At 26.9% G+C, this 15,672-nt stretch overlaps 1 non-coding gene across 1 annotated transcript; it reads left to right on the plus strand.

Annotated features, from left to right (window-relative positions):
* Positions 1–15,553: 15,553 nt before the first annotated feature.
* Positions 15,554–15,672, plus strand: LOC113550733. The gene has a single exon (XR_003405044.1). It is a non-coding gene; the product is annotated as a 5S ribosomal RNA (ribosomal RNA).

Here is a 15,672-nt window from a genome sequence, read left to right on the forward strand (position 1 = left end):
ATCGTCAATATATTATTTTAATTTATAGTTTAATTCTCCCTTACACTCCTATAAGAAAATTTAATGTACGCCACTGCCCATTGCACGATATCTATCGTGAGTATTAGCGGTTCACTAACGGTGGTACGTAAAAAGCTCATATTATGTATTATACGCGATATTTGATAGTGGTTCGTGTCTTTGTAGAAACAAATCATAACTATTAATTACTGTCAATATTAAATATTATAATGTCATATTAAACACCATTACGTTAATAAATTACACGCGTACAATAATCACTTTGCAGATGAGTTTTCTGCATACAATCCGTATAATCGTATCGAAGTAGATACTTGATTTTATTTCATGTTTCACGTGCCAATTTCCAAAATCTGTAAGTGATACTGGGATCTAAGAACGTTACCAAATAGATATTTTGCTAAAATATATTTATTGTACCCGTGGTCTTTTCGTGATAGTATTGTACTATTGCAGGTTTATCGCTTTTGTTTGATTTTCCGGATAGTTAAAATACAAAACTATAACGGGCGTTAATTAATAATAAATAAATAAATAATGCTGCAGTATACCTATGCATAAATTATTATGGGATATCGTTTCATTAATATTCTATATTGTAGACTATAATATTGGTATCTAGGCAGTGGTATTTTGTCGGGTTTTAGAACTATGGCGCAGCGTTTAGATGTATATTATATATTATATTATTATCATAATATATTTTCTTCTGTTTTGTGTATCTACGTAAGTAATCACGTAATTCATACGCATATATTTTATTTCACACAAAATTCTGTTTATTATTATATATCTGAATATCTCTATTCGAACATATCGAACGCGTATATATTGCGGAAGTCGAATTTCGTAACTTGTTTGTTGCGGTACATTGTTTTATTTAAATATTTTCTCAATAAATTCATTTGTATAAACGATGCGGTTACAGCTAATATCAAAAGCCTTGTCGAAACGTCGAGTTTGTAGTTTTCCACTCATACATAAGTGATAAATCAGAGTATCTTTATATAGCTCGTCTCTATTATACAATTCTAAAATGTATTCTAATAATCTTTCGAGAGAAAGAGCAAACGCGTAAGCACATGCAATAATGCAATATCGGTCCGTGGTATACTGGTTACGCAGTGACGCCATTCCCACCCACTCAACTTCTTTATATATTTCGAATTTAAAACGAGGGACAATCATTAACTAGCAATCCCTCAGATGTGATGAAACTTAGCTGCCCAGATGTGCGGTTTAGTCACATGCAAAGGCGTAACTGATGACCCAGGGGGGATGGTCCGCGTAAATTTAGCACCATTGCGTAATAACTCCGAAGAGACATAAACACGCATTACATACATCAACGATTTGTAATATTATATTATATTTTCTATGGTTTTAATAACTATACATAATCTTCTATTCATGACCTTTTATTTAATTCATCATTACACGAGCAAAAAAATTGTGTTTAAATACCTACCTATAAAAATAGTTCAATAAACTGACGTTTGTACTGATGTCATTCATATATCTATGTCATAAGTGAACAAGTTGTCTAAAAAATTAAACCCTTTGAAACCAACTGCTGCAGTAAGAGTCAGATGGAGAGATGGATTAAAAATTCATAACTTACTATTTAACAATTTTTATTTGAACGTTATACTATAAAAATGGTTATTTAATATGTTAAATTACTTAAATTAATCGATTTTAATCAACAAATAAAAAAAATATGTGTAATTCGGTCACCAAATAATGACAAATGTTTTTTTAATTTATTATTTTCATGAATTTACAGACATAAAATATATTGAATACCTAATCATTAATATTCATTATACGTATAAACTAAATTAATAATGTTTTCCTAATAACTATATTATAGTTTGATCACTATGTTACAGGGTAATTATTTTATTGAACCACATTCATTATTTCGAAATCTATTAAAGTTTATGAAAATATTTTTTTTACATAATTCACAGTCGAAATAAAACGATTCATTTTAATTTTATATTATTTATTATCATACATTTTTTAAGTTTTTACTTTTTTGAATGACAATATACATTTTTAATTTCATGTTCTGAAGCAGAATATTTTGAAGTATTTCCGTACATAAAAATTGAAATTCGGACGAGTAGTTTATGAGTTATAAGTATTAAAGTTTAGATGAGTGGGATACTAGACTAACATTTTGTAGGATATGTACTATTCCATTCCGCTTACCAACACGCAAATTTTTTGCTAAGTTATCATTCAAAAAAGTAAAAACTTAAAAAAAATATAACGATAAAAAACATGTTAAAATCGTTTTTTTTATTGAAAATTATGTAAAGCATTTTTTTTTTCTAAAACTTTATTAGATTGATATAATAATAGTGTAGTTTAATAAACGAATCACTCAGTACATAATATAATATATATTATATTATAGTCATTATTCGAAGGTTGATTTCGACAATTTTCGATAGGTAATAATTGTCCAAAAAAACTATTATATGGAACGAGTAATTAATTAGTTATAATTAATTTTCTATTTAAAGTTTAATGAGTGAAATAAGGTCAACGGGGGTACTTCGTGAAAATTGTTTTAATATTCTATTCATCCAAACTTATAATTTCATACATTTAAATTCTCAAAAAAATATTCTGCTTCGGAACATAAAATTAAAAATATACACAGCCGTCAATTAAAGTAAAACACTCAATAAATCATATAAGTAACGATAAAAATATAAAAATAAATATTATTGTTTCAAAATTAGTAATGACTTAAAAATAAATATTTCCAAAAACGTAAAGATTTAAAAAAAAATTAGTATTTACCTTTAATAGAATCACACTGTATATATTTAATGCAACGCTAAATGCATAACTGTGATATATAGTGTAAGTGAGTTTATATACGTATATAATTTATTATATATATATATATATCAATATTTGTTATAAATCAATTCGAATAGTGATAGAATACATTTTTATTTATAGGTATTAGTGAATATTGTATACAACACTGTGTTTATTTCTCTTTCAGTTGTCCTAAATAGGACGTAAAGGTCTAATGCTGACTTGTGTGGACAAAGTAGAAGTGGTAAAGATGTGATTTTTAATATAAACAAATATTATTATTAATGCTTCGATTTTTTATTAAAGAATGTATTCAATGTAGCGTGGAATTATAAATAAAAATGTAATTAAAAATAATATTAAAACTATTATAAGTTATAACTAACCTGATCCCTAAAATAAATTGCAATTTACATATTCCCTATACGGATATATTATGTATTCTATGCTATATAATTTCTACTGCTCGTTAGAACATTAATATTCAGTTAAAAATGTATTAGTTTTGAACGTGACAATTTTTTTAAAAAAATATCTGGCTATTAGGTACCCTACTTACTATGAACAAGTATAATAATTAATAGGTAACACAATAGATTTCTACTGAATATTATAAATACTATTAATCATAAATATTACTTATACGATATTTAAAATTAGAAGTAGAGTGAAAAAAATTGAAACTATTAAGTAAGTTTCTTATCATTTTAACATTCATAGTTAACTAGTTCAAAAACACAATAATTGCGTTTATAAATAAAACGTAGAAAGTGGAAGTGGATCTTAACAAGAAAGTTGGAACATATTTTAAGGATATTATAAAAATAGCGTATTTTTTCAGGACAATTGATATTGGAATCTAGTACACCATTTTATTGTCTTCTACAATTTAAATATTAAATTCAATTATTTTATTTTTAGTTAAACTTTGTCTCCAGTTGGGCGCAAAAATCGATTTTGAAGTCGTTGCCATTTCGTGATATAAGGTAATCTTGATATTATGGACCCTATATTATCGATTCATATTATAAAATTGACCTGACGAGGAAAAAATATTAAGCATGTAAATATATTTGGTTGCTAAATACCCAATTATTACCTACGGTTTAAAAACTCTGAAAATACTCGTAAAATTTAATTACAGATTAAAGTAAATTTGAGGTCACTAGAAATAATAACCTAGATCTTTAACGCATAATGCATGATAGAAAGTTTTACAATTTTTTTTTTAAAATTAATTTATATATATATTTTTTTGCATCCGAAGACATTTTTTCTTCGATTTTAAATACAATGTAAAATATTTATATTAATAAAAACAATCTAACATAAGCGTTGGAGTTTCGAGTATAAAATTGGATATAGTTTATACTTTGGGAGGTACAAGATAGAAATTTAGTAATTTTGAATATAGTAAAAAAAAAAAACAGATAACTGCAGTTTTTAAATTTTGTTTTTTATTGCAATTCAAAAATGAATTAAAGCTCAACCGTAAAGATTTTTATTCAAATCAATTATTTAAAACATGATAAAAGTTTTATGATAAATAAATTTAACAAATAAAATTCTGCAGTGACCTATTCTATAACGAGGTTAACGAGGTACATTTGTAATATAGAACGACAGTTACTTATTTGTTCGTTTTTTTTTTTATTATTTATATGGTATATTCTTCTTCTTTTTCTACGCCTTTCACACCTAATCCCATTGGGGTCAATCACCCTTATACGGTATAAGTTATAACACACTTCCGTGGGTATCTGTCCCTCGCTTAACCTTAACTCACATCAGAATACTTAAGATATTTGATCTTCGTGTTATATTTTCTATGTATCGTATACACTTATTTGGTATTCTTCTAATCTTCTCTTTTTCCTTCTACTTTTATTTCCATATATATATATACTTACTCTAACCCTCGTAACAGGACCAAACCATCTCAATTTATTAAATTGAAATTTGAAATTTGAAATAATATGCACTTGTATTAACAATATCGAGTATAGGTAGCAATTTAATATATTATTTATGTGTATTATGTGTATTTTTTGTGTATGTGATCTATATTTTTCGCTAAAAAAACTTTTACGTAATCTATCGGAAAATGTTTTATATAAAACCGATCAAGGGTGCACAACCGTACGGGTACAGGCTCGGTTGGCCGAACTTCGTGTATAGATGATGTATTATATACACGCACAGTCCGGAATAATAACAGAATATTATATGAGCGGCATAATATATAATATTACCTATATAATTTCTCCATTTTTCGTAATAATAATAACAATAATAATCATAATAATAATAAAATAATAACGTGAAGATGCTGCAGGATGATACATTACATATAACAATATGTCGAATCCGCTACAGACGGACCTCTGAAGGTTGTGTAATCATAATATGGCAGGCATAGCATATACCATATACATATGGGTACTATATGATGGGTATTATACACATTCGGATCTGTAACGTCCTTTGTCGGCGCATATATTTTGTACACGAGACACACACACTTTATATATGATGTGATTTATATATATATATACACAGGTACCTATGTTCGGATCACCCACCGTTCCCGAAATGAATGACGGGAACACGCAATCGGCAAAACACACACAGTTATTGTATATTATATCCATACAAAAAGGATCGTTCCGATACAGAAGACAACAAATAGGAGGATTAAGAGCATAAAATTGCGGGGAAAATTGTTTTGAAGTGGATAAAAATGCCGACTTATTAATTTTTCTCATCAACTATATAGGTAGTTATAGTCGGTATAGAAATACTAGAATTTAATAATGTCATGTCAAAAATGATTTTGTATTCGTTCCTAATAAATTTAACTGCTTGTTAACTACTTTACAAATGTTTAATATATATTTTTTTTTAATAATTTGTAAATTTTTCTCATAATAGTAAAAATACGAACGTATTTTATAAAGTAGAAATCGTGTTTTGAATTCGGGAAGGACTTGTTGATTTCAGTCCTTAATATATATATATATATTTAAAGAGGCTCAATAACTTACCTAAAAATACTGACCAGGGTAGTTATATTTTATGATCGCTTAATTTTTATTTTAATAAAACACTTAAAATTATACTTTACCAATCATTGTGTTGTAAAAAAATATATTTGCGACTTAATTGAATGTATACTATATAGGTCATAGCCACATAGGTACCTAACCTAGTAATAGTGTAATACATACATAATTAATTTCCTGAATTATTTAATTGTATGATTTTTAATAAATTGATAATTTTTATTTGTTATAATTTTTTTTACTCTTACCTGTGTTAAAAAATTTTCACTATCTAGTATTATTTTGTTTATTATAGATGTATCAATACTATTATAATATATTAAATTGAGAAATATTATTATTAATTTTTTTTTTGTAATGTGTGTCTCCCTATATAATTAAACTTTTACAGAGGGGAAATCATCAATTAACCTATTAAAAAATGACAAAAAAAAAATAGAAAATAATCAGAATGTTTAAAATAATCAATAGAAAGAGGGTTCTCGACGAGCTTTCAAATGTTTACTTTTACAGGATTTTGTCAGATCACTTAACAGTATGATATATTATTATATGATTCGCTTGTAAGGTGTTACCGGTGTCTATTGTACATTTTTTTATTCTCTTGTTGATAGATATCAACTACGTTACAGTGTAAACATATTATAAATAATTGGTAGAAAATATTTATCGCTTAAAATCAGTGTTGAGATAAATTTGAAATATTATTATTTTTTTTTTATAATTTAGTGAGTTATATTAACTCGATACGAATTTTTATCATAAATATGATCTAATTTATGATACCAAGAAAACTTTGTTTTGACAACTAAAAGTTTAAAATTTAAATTATTACAAAATAGTAGTTAAAAATAATTATAGTATACTATATAATCCTAAATGAAAATTTGTTATTATAGGCCTTATTAATTATTATTTATTTATCAATAATATCTAATATTTAATTACTATAACTACTATTAGGTAGTGCATTTAAATTAAAATAATTTTAGATAAATTTTATACTAACCATATCATACTAATGTTTGTTACATTTTTGTTTATTTAAAATTAGTATAATCTGTAGTTAATGATAACAGTGCCATATAATATTAGTAATTACTCTAATAATTATTACTTATATAATTTTAATTCTTATTTTAAATTAAAAATTCTTTAGTCTTGACCCGATCGTACGATGTATTTAATATAAGCAAACATTTATTAAAATGTATAATACATGTACCCAATATGGCTAATATATTTTTAGCAAAATGTTAAGATTTTTAGAGCATAAAAAGTTTTTAAAAAAAAGATGTATTATTAAACGGTCGTCACTCGTGGATTACGACTAATCAATAGTGGATGGCTTTTGTCGTGACCGAAAAGGGATGAATATCAAAATGTGTATACTTCAAATTCCGATGTTTTAGTATACCAATAGATTCGAGAGACCCAGAGCAACGGCAGGCTCCACCGCGGCCTCGGGCTATTGTAGCTCGTTGTAATAATATTATATTATTTTATTGAGCGTCAGCTCACTTGAGTAATTCGGCCACAGGCTCTGTCTGGGTAATATTAGCGGCGGATGGTCACAAATAGGTTTTCAGCTACGATTGAGTTGCGTTTCTTCAGGGCGCACGGCCATTGTGTCATACTATTACGATTACTGTATTATGTACTACTAATAATAATATATATTGATATTATTTATTATTTATTATTTAATAGTTAGGTGCGTATAGTGTTTTCGTAGCTTGGGGGCTAGGACAATATAAGTCTCGCAAATGTATATATTTTCCTAGCCCCGAGGGGGTTGGGAGAATGCATTGACATTAGACTTGCGGGTATCGATATCATACACCTACATAAATTATATTTTGTGTAAGCGGAGGTCGTTCTTATAATACGATATTATTATTATTATTGTAATCGGTTATATAAGACACGCTCGTACATAGTGTGTATAACATTATATATTTTGTCAAAATAACGAACTTGGTCTCACTTGGGGCAATGTTATAATTTGTATTATGATTTGTGAATTACGTCGGAAGTGAACGAATAGAATTGTTGTTATTGTTGTTGTTGTTGTTGTTGTTGTGGTTGTTGTTGTTATTGTTATTATTTATTTGATTAGTGCCTATCATCTTGTCGAAAAGTTCAATATCTTAAACAAAGCAATGATGTCCCTAGGCCTATTTGTAAGGAGTGGGAGAAAAAAACTAAAGGTAAAAGCTTAATCTTTGCATAGGTAACTTTGTCGTGACCTTTAAAAAGTATAAAATATCCAAAAAAGCTTTAACTTGGACCCTAAATTATATTAATAACTATAAGTCTATAAAATTGATCAAATTGCTATTAAAAAGGTTAAATTTCTCTAATATTAAAAACAATAGATTAAATTAATCATTATTCATTCTGAATACAAAATTTTCAATATGTTGTGCGTTAGTTAAACAGTGGCAATAAATATACATTGATTACTTTAGATAGAACATGTTAACCATATCAACAAAATCAAATATAAATATATTAAAATGAAACCATTAAATTTATTATTAGTAATCAATAAGAATAATAAGTATGCATTAATCATTTAGAATTTTTTTTTTATATATATAAATGTAATAAGTAGCAGATCAGCTACAGAAAAATTAACAAAATATGAGATCATTTTAAAACGCTTTAAGGAGGGATTGGAAGGATACTCCTCCTTTGACCTCTTTAAAAACGCCTCTGGTACAAACACTTACTTTTTGTAGGTAAGTGTCCATTTGTTTTAGAGTTTATATTTAATATAAATGTGTAATAAATAATATAATATATCGTTGTTTCAAGGGCTATACAATTTCTACTTGGTGTCTATATAGTATATACTGCCTTATTAAGTCAATTAATTTATATTTTTTTCCGCATTAAATTTGTTATTGAACGTTTGATGAATAGGTCAAATATATTTGACAATATAATTTATAAGTGGTGTTATATAATAGTGTAAAGTTTTTATAGAAGTACCATAACTAAACATAGCGCGTTAAATGGTCTCCCGTGTAGTTTTTTTTTTTTTTTTGGTTGGTGTGTAAAAAATTAAAACAGTATTGTTTAGTTTTCTATACTTAGTATAGCATATAGTCATATAAATGTTATTAAAAATTATGTGCTGCCATCTAGTAAATCATGTAGGTAGATAATCGAAATGTTTTATGTTTTTAGTTTGTATATATCTAAATGTACAGGTACCTTTATGTACTAAACAACTAAAGTGATCATTAATTTATTGCCGGAGTTTAAATACCTCTAAAACTTACTCACATATACGTTAAAAACACTGATAATACGAAGGTTCCGTGTATTATGGACCGCAAAATTTAAAAAAAATGATTTTCATTTCAAATTGATTTGACTATATTATGTAAAATGTTGTTACGTCAGTAGTTTGATTCATTTTGTAAAAAGTAGAAAATATATATTTAATATTGTTTAAAAGAGCTTATTATCTTGCGTTAAATCGTATATGATCCCCCTTTCAAGTAAAATAGCAATTTACACATTTGAGCATTTTCTTAAAACCTAACAAATGAACCCGATGGCGTTAGGATATTTTATCAGTCACATAATTTAGTACGCTATTCGTATATAAATATAATATGCTCGTTTGCAAAACCTATAATAGGTTACAAAATATTATTTTTCAGAAGTTAGTGACTTAAGCAATGGACTTAACCCATATATATTCTATGTTTTAGAAATTTAAGCCCACGTTGATTTTATTTTAAGCGATTAAAATAGTTCATTTCCAAGCCTTGCCACACAATATACCAATTATTTTATTTGATAACTTGCGTTATTTTCAAATATTAAAAATGATTTATAACTTAACTAATGAATCTATATTCTATGACTTAACAACAAAAAAGAAAATTACTTTACTGGACGAGATGTTTTATTTAGTTTTTTGAAGTTTAATATGAGGTACTTCATACATTTTCCTCAAAGAAATTTAAAAATAAGTCAACTCAAATCAATAAAATTAACTTTTACTTTTAAATTTAACTAGTTTTTTTTAACCAATTAACTAAAAAAAAAATCAGTAAAAGTTTAATTAATTTTCTCAGCATTGCAATAAAGATTATATAGATATTTAATATTACTATCAACTATTTAATTAGTATTACCTACACTTGTATAAAATACATGATCGCACCCCTATAATCTGAAAAAAGCCGAAACAATATATGAGTAAAAAGCAGACTCAAGTTCAACTTCTAACCATAATACAATTATTAATATATGGTCTCACTATTCATTAGGTACCTTATTTTTAATTTGAGTTTGATGAAAGTCAGTATTTTTTTTACAAAAAATGTTTTCAAAGCATTTATACTAATTTTAAATTATTTTTATCACAATATTATTCACACTGATCTAGGATAGGTGCAATATTAAATTATTTATAAATTATTAAATATCCTTAAAAAGAATGAATGACGGACGGTTTCCGTCCAGAAAAAGTTTTCCATAAAAGTTATGAATTATTATTGAATTCTATTGAATACAATCTTTGAACCATATAGTGAATAGCTACAGGTATGTATACCCAGGGACGAATTAAACTCGATTTCTATCATAATATGTCCTACTGATTTTAGATTTCCAGTTATTTTCAAAATGTATAATTACATACATTATCGTTTTTAGATGCTCGCTTATAATCACTTCACTTAAAACAGTTTTTAGTAGATTCAAAATCGCAGCCTGTTCATATATGTATATATATATTGTACTAAATATTTGGCATTAATAAAACAGTGGTAGATACCTATAGATATTAGATAGAAGTTCCGAAGGTAATATAAGGTACATTATTATAATAACATAGGCAGTCAAGTATAATAAACATTATACTATGTATAGGTACCTCGTATCTACCTATATAACTTTAATACATATAATATTATCAATTAGCATATACATATAATACATGTTTGACATTATGCCTATTTAAATATCTTAACGATTTTTTCAAAAGAGGCATGTATAATTCAATAGCTAGTATTTATCGTGTATAATTATAGCTAGTCGGTTTGCAATTTGTGCGATCAACAGATTAGGTTGCGTGTATTTATAGGTAAATAGTATATTATTATGGCGTTTTTTTTACTAGGTATGTTATTAAGCCTAGACGGCTATAACTCTAAAGATAGCGCACCTTAACTTATTTTTTTAGTTTATAAATTAACTATATTTATACTTACCTTTTCGTAAATGTGCGATACATATGTACAATGTACCTCTATACCTATGTGTTTTGTATTTTATTTTCGAAAACATGCAGTCATTTGAATTTCTTTCAACACACCACTCAGAGCATTTTCACTCAGGGAGACAGACTGAAAACGGTAGTCGTGTATACTGTAATATATACTGCAGTGCTGCAGTCGAAACTAGTCGATATTGCGTATCTATCAACTATACATAAATATATAATATATATGGTTCATTCTACAGTGGTAATGGTGTCAACACTCGTTATTTCGAAAAATCTCAACTTTTTGAATTTTTATTTTTTACACAATTTGATGTCATTGCAAAACAAAATGTTTGAAAATAAATTATATTTTTTTTGTGCAGTCACTCCGTTCGTCAAAACTTAAAATAAGTACGTATAAGTTATGAATTATGTATTACACTGGTTTTGCAATTCGATTTCTATGTATCGGAATATGAAATTAAAAATGTATGTTGATGTCATTCAAAAAAGTATTAACTGAAAAAGCAAAAAAGATAAAAAAAAAAATGAAAGAGATACAATTTATTTTATTTAAAAATGTTGTTTAACAATGAACCGTATAATTATGTAAAAAAAAAAAATATTTTCAAAATGCCTAATGAGAATAGACACTTAAATAGATGACTTTATAAATTATGTTTATGTATACCAATACCTATTATACGCGTATTATATTATTATGGCTATGTGGCTGTACGATTATGTATCTACGCGTGTATAACTTATATGTCTAAATCTTTTTTGTTTGTTTACGCTATGACTGTGTATACTAAACTCTGCGTATTGTGTATGGACACATATAATTAATAACACGTAACATTATGCGTTTTATTTTTGAAAACAGTTACTTCAACTTCTCTCGGCCCGGGGCATTTTCGCTGAGGGGGGCGAAAGAAAACGGTAGGCCTGTTCCGTAATACTGCAGGCGGCCGCCATACACCATACACGACGTGTAAATGTATATTAATATACAGAAAAAAAGAAGGACGTAAATAACCTATTCCTTCATATTGGCACTATATAATATACTTATCGTGCGTGTTTCTTTCACTCTATATAGATAAGTGTTCTTTATATATTAAATTTGTTATTTTATGTTTAATACGTATACCTATATATATATATATATATATATAGTAATATAGTATAGTAAATAGATATTAGATATACATAGATAAAAGTTGTCTACCTTTACGGCAGCGTTATGTTTGTAGGTCGTGAGAAGAAATCGAAAATAGCTATAATAAAAGCCTATAAATTATATATGTATAATACATAAAAAAAATAGCAATCATTAATTTATTGTGATTATGTTTAATCAATCGGTTACACTAGTCACGTTCAATGTTAAAACTTAATCCCGTATACATAAAACATATTACATTATTACAGTATAATTATAACTTAATCATAATTATAACTGCAAGTAACGACGTTTCGTTCATGTTTTATTTGCGAGAAAACCTTGTAAAATAATAAACACAATGCCAGGACAGCTTAAGTATTTAACTTGTAAAAAAATTATGTTTTATTTGAGAAAACGGTGTGGATTAATTACCTAACCATGTTTTAAGTAGTGATACTCGCAGTTAACGAGTTGTGACCCGACAAAATTTCTCGTACACGAATTGTGACCCAATGATAAAAGTGGCGTACACGATGAGTTGTGGCCGGATTCCAATACTACTCGGATATCCAAAAATCCGGATTATTGACATCATTAGCTTTAAAACCAAATATTATCACTTTTTAGAATCTTAGGAAAAAATGCTGAATAGCAAATATTTCTATTTTTGTAACGACTTATGGCATTTATAGTTAATTATACTAATTATAGTCATCTACTATAGAAGTCTTAAAAAATATATTCCAAAGATAACTATGTCGCGTTTTTGCTTTTATTTGTACTGACGACAAAAATGGCGATTTAATGAAAGCTGGTATAGCCAAAAGTCATACAGGTCAATAAGTTTGCCTTTGCACAACATAACTGCAGAAATAATTTTCTTAAATATAATAAAGAAGGTGTAATTAGAAGGTAATACAATATTTCAACCTATAAACTCTAAAGAAACTCAAGTGTTCGTTAGACTTCTACAAATATGTAATAAAGTTTAAGGAATGTTACTCAAGCTTTTAAAACAATAATATTTTTGAAAATACAATAATTTAGTACTTAGAGCCTCGAAAAACTGTTTTTAAAAAAAAAAAAAAAATGTATTCAATACATTACCTAAGTGAAGGAATTATTTTTTATGTTGGAAACTTTGTATACACGACTAAAAGTGTGCCCGACATAATATAAGCATAATATAAGAATAACGAAAAAGTCTATTTTATTTTCTAATAATTAGCCTATAGCCACGGTCTATAATATTTTACAGGGTTGAAACTTGAAGTACTATCTTATGCGACAGCTGCCTAATTGTTAAGATGTTAAGAATCTGCCTTTGAAAACGCTTGAAAATGAGTACGTTTTTAAAATTGATGTTTGTATTATCATTTTTTTATGCATCTTATTTCCCACGGTTTTTTTGGATCCTAATAATGATTCTTTTTGACAACAAATCTATTTTTGAATTTATTATTAAATATATTATTGTAAAATGTTAAATATTTATATCTACTGTATGCATAGATAATGCTAAAAATAGTTTAAATACAGAATATCTACTAGTTTAGTGTATGGAATATTTTAAAATATAACTATTATTGCTTTTTCAAAGCAAGTAAATCTATTTTGTTATCAGTTAAAGAAAGATGTAAGATCTCTTTCTATTTTTAATTCAGACGATATTGATTGGAATATTTTACATTCACGCAATTAAGGATTAATAGTATATATAATAATAATATATACACACATTTTTTTTTGTAAATGGCGTTACATAAAAATCCGAGGCAACTATATACTATAACCGACGTCATAGACAGTTTCCAATCCTGTCTTATGGTAAAAATACTTCTGTTGGTTAGGTACATCTCGCGTAGTTTTTTTAAGTTATTTTTTACGAAATTAACTGTAGGTACTTTTCAGTTCCTTTCTATGTCCAGTGTCGGATTACCCATTAGGTGGAGTAGGCGTCCGTCTTTGGGCCTCACTAATTTAAAGGGCCGATATAATGGGTGTGTTAAATTTGAATGCAATGACAGGTATCATTGTATACGAAAAACGATTCTAAACAGTGATGATTTGTCAGTCTATACGATAATTAGTAAGATATATTATGTTATTAGCTATATATTTAAATTGTAATATATCGTTATTTTACGCGATTTCGTAAAAAATTAAATTTCATACGCTCGTAAAATTTTTCTATATTGACGCTAGAATAGTTTTTTACAGTTATTTGAAGAAAAGGTTGTATTGGGTTTTTTAACTTTAGGTATAAATCACAAAAATGTTATGAATTTTCAACTTCAAAATTTCTTGCAAACTTTTGCGATTTTGACATATTTTGTAAACATTTGAACTTTAAATGCTTTTCAATAACAATTGTGACTAACGATTTTTGATTTTTTTTTACTACGATAAGTACAACTTATAATATAAACCTTTTATTAAATTTTAAAGATTTTTTGGAAAGCCAAATTTTTTTTATCTGCATTTCAAGAAAAAAAATTTAGAAAAAATCAAAAATTTCAATTGTCTGCAAATAGCTTAAAAAAAGTCAAAATATTTTGAAAATTTTATCGTAAATAGATAACGTGAATATAAGCATTAGGTGAAAATACCAAGTATTTGCAATGATTTGTTTTTGAGTTACAACAAAATAAAAAAATCGATTTTGTCAAAAACTGATTATGCGTAGAACTTCCCGTTTTTCCGTTACTTTTTTAGGGTTTTCCTGAATTTTTTACTTTTGACCCCCTCCCCAAAGTACCAACTAGATTCAATTTACTTTTCAAAGAGGGGCTGAAGTCAAAAATCAAAGCATTATTACTAATATTACTACTCCAAAACGTGATGACAGAGACAAAAATAAAAAATTAAATTAAAAAAAAACTCACATCATTGTAAAATCAATACATTCATTACTCCGTTCAGAATTTAAGAGATAGAAATGGTATAATAATTAATTAATTTTTCTTGTAAACGAAAAAATGTAATAAACACAAGTATGTATACAGGGGGGGGGTGGAGTTCAACATGACAACATCTCACAAAGTCACAAGCACCGTTCATCCGATGAATTTCATCTGCATTATGGGATCTTTGGCCAGTTTATCTTTCTATATTTTGTTATAATTGATGATTAAAATTAATTTATAATTTATTTTTAGTATTAACGATATTACATTACAATGCATTATTTGAATATTATATTTAAATCATATTATTTTCAACCATATTGTCGCCAACGACCATACCACGTTGAATACACCAGTTCTCGTCCGATCACTGAAGTTAAGCAACGTCGGGCGTAGTTAGTACTTGGATGGGTGACCGCTTGGGAACACTACGTGCCGTTGGCA

The sequence above is a fragment of the Rhopalosiphum maidis genome, chromosome 4, assembly GCF_003676215.2.
Source record: "Rhopalosiphum maidis isolate BTI-1 chromosome 4, ASM367621v3, whole genome shotgun sequence".
NCBI lineage: Eukaryota > Metazoa > Arthropoda > Insecta > Hemiptera > Aphididae > Rhopalosiphum > Rhopalosiphum maidis.